Source organism: Empidonax traillii, unplaced genomic scaffold (assembly GCF_003031625.1).
Source record: "Empidonax traillii isolate 1590-97213 ecotype Southwest subspecies unplaced genomic scaffold, ASM303162v1 scaffold181:size1721324, whole genome shotgun sequence".
NCBI classification, from domain to species: domain Eukaryota; kingdom Metazoa; phylum Chordata; class Aves; order Passeriformes; family Tyrannidae; genus Empidonax; species Empidonax traillii.
Window position 1 is genome coordinate 1,590,530 of NW_020955374.1, and position 2,958 is coordinate 1,593,487.

Below are 2,958 nucleotides of genomic sequence, written 5' to 3' on the forward strand. Positions count from 1 at the left end.
AAGAAAACAAAGGAAGGTTATTTTTTGGGGGGAATGGGAGGGGAAAGCAAGAAAAAACAAGCTTCTGTTCTGTCTTCCCACCACTCTACCAAAACCTCAGAACCAGGAGTACTTCCTGCTTCCTGCTGATTTTTAATTTGCTGACTGTGCAATCTTTTTTTTTTTTCATTTGTGGGAAATAACGTTCTTGATCCCACTTCTTTTAGGATAGCCTTTAAAGTAGGTTCTTAGCTCCTATCTTTGCCTGCCTGGAGTTCTGTCCTTACTCTCCTTCTGTTACGCTTCTAGATTTTATTTCGGCCATGGTCTCTCTTCAAAACATTTCTAAAATATTTAGCTATGCAATCAAAAATCTCATTTACTTACTTATGAATTACCAAAATATTCTTTTTTTGGCTTTACCACGTGTCCTGCTTGTACAAAGTCAGAGCATTGTTACAATAATGAACTTTCTATCCCATCACTTTGATTGCAGTATTCATTTCCGTGCATTCCTACATTTGTGGGTTTGCATGCAAACCTTCTAGACCTGAGATGGGACATCTCCACAAGTCATCTCATTGCCATCTCTATTCCATTTGTTTTTATGATGTCTGTAGATATGAATACAGACACATCTGCTCCTGCTTTATGCTTCTTGCATATTGAGGAAGACCAGGACTGAGGTACCCAACTGTATCCTACTAACCAGTATCTTGATCCTTTGAATGTTAGCTACACAGTAAATCATCTTGGTTTGTGGCTGGTTTTGTACTGCACCTAGCCTAATCAGATCCTGATGTAGGTCAAAGCTTTTTGGTAACTCAAATAACTTCTTTTTTTTTTGACATTTCTAGCAAAATTCCAATTTCAAAAAGGAGGCAGTTTGGATTACATGTACTGATTAGATTCTGTTCAAAGGATGATGAAAACTGTAGTTGCTTATGAAACTGAAATGAATACAACTGTGACTTTGGGCAGCAGCGGTAGAGCTCAGATTTAACAAAACTAGAAGATACATTTGGCCAACAAATTGCCAATTGCAAGTCTGCTGTTCAGATACTTATCCACTGAATTAATCTTTCATTGCCCTGAGATAGCTAGCATACTCTGTCCAATGGCACTTTTCAGATAGAGCATGCTCTACTGCTCCACTGTCATGCAATTTGGTATTATCTCTGGAAGATACTGCCTGTGTTGATATCCAAGGCTCATTTCATACAGTGTAATCTGCCTGAGTGTTCATATCACTACAAGTACAATGAAATTCCACACATTATAAAATATCAATGTTCCACCTATCATACAAGTTTATTCCCGTTTATGACAATAATATCTGAGCTCATTAAAACACCTATGAAATATCTTACAAGTTCTTCCTTGGTAATCCCTTCTCTTATCTGGAGAAAGTCTTTGCAGAAGGATTTTATGACAGTTGTACCTTCCATTCAACTCTTGCCAAAATTTGTACTATTTTTCCAGTAGCCTTTTTTCCCCTGATAATACAAAACAATATCCCATTAACCTATTGATGAGAGAGTCATCTCCAAAAGATTGTTGTTTCATGTCTGACAAACATACTCTAGGAATGTAAACAGACTCAAATAAATCCACAGCCACAACAGATTGACTTCAAAGTGGGATTCCTATTGAGGCATCAAGCTTATGAGTAGGCAGGCACAAGAAGTAGTTACAGATACAGTCAGAAATGAAAGAGCAAAACTAAACCAAAAAAAATTACAAGTCAACTAGTTTTTATAAAATTATGTTTTGAAAGAAAAGATTCACTAGCATTGATACAGAATCACTAAAGTACTTGGTTTGGGAAATATTTTTGAGCAGAAAGTCCCAACACCCTAACTGTAATAATCAAAACCACCAAACAGCTTTTGGCAAAGCAATTATTAATAATGAATTTGCCTCTTTTTAGTCTGTAGGTGAAAAAAAAAATCATGAAATATACACACCCATACAACAAAGAAAATATTTCTCAGGAAAGCTGCATATGTCTTAATTGATAAAATATATTCTTAAGGACGACTATCAACTAACTTGAACTCCAAATGTCCAGTGTTGTCCTGACTGCACTAAAGTCAGGAAGCATTACACTTGTACAAGAAAAGGCAGGAGCAGGGACCTAACCAAAAATATCAGAATATGGTACCCAAAGAAACAACTGAGAACTGCAAATGCCTTGAAAACTAAAACTGGATATGTTTAACTGCCACCTACTCGCCAACATTTAAAAAAACTACAAGCAACCCACAAGCTTCTTTTATTTAGAAAACTAAGATTAGCCACCATCCAAAATTGATTTTTTTTTCTTTTTAATTTGAACTGAAAAAAATTTCCCAAGAATACTGAACAGAAAGGGATACAGAAAGGGAAACGGGAAGCAAAGCAAAGGCATTCTTCAGTTTTAGAAATTACTTCAGACAAAGTTTTAGGGGTGCTGGCATGTTACTGAGAAATCTACCTAAAACCTAACTATTGCATTGTGCTAGATTTGGGATTAGGAAAATATGTATCTTCTCTCATCAGACGGACACAATTCTCATGTTTCTTGGCTGGTTTTAACTGTCTTGGCAATGAATAATAACCCAAAGTATACTGAAACACTGTGACCCATTTTTGCTTTCAAATTTTCTACATCTGCAAAAGCACAAGGTTTTGGCAGCTCTCATGGTCTTTGCTTCTCTCTTCCCTGTTATGCACTGCAAATTTTGATAGTAAAGGGGTTTTTGTCTTTTTTTTTTTTTTTTAATTAAAGATCTTATCTGTATTGCAAGAGGCTCTCTGCTGCACTGCAAAATGAAGAGTAGACAATCTTTTGGACACATCTCTTTAAAGGCTTTTAAGTAATAATAAGCATATGGACTCACTGACTCATCTTAAATGGTTTCTTCACTAAAACAAACAGGTGTAAGAGAAGAAATCTGAAATCAGGATTGAAATTTTACAGAATTTAAAATCTGTATC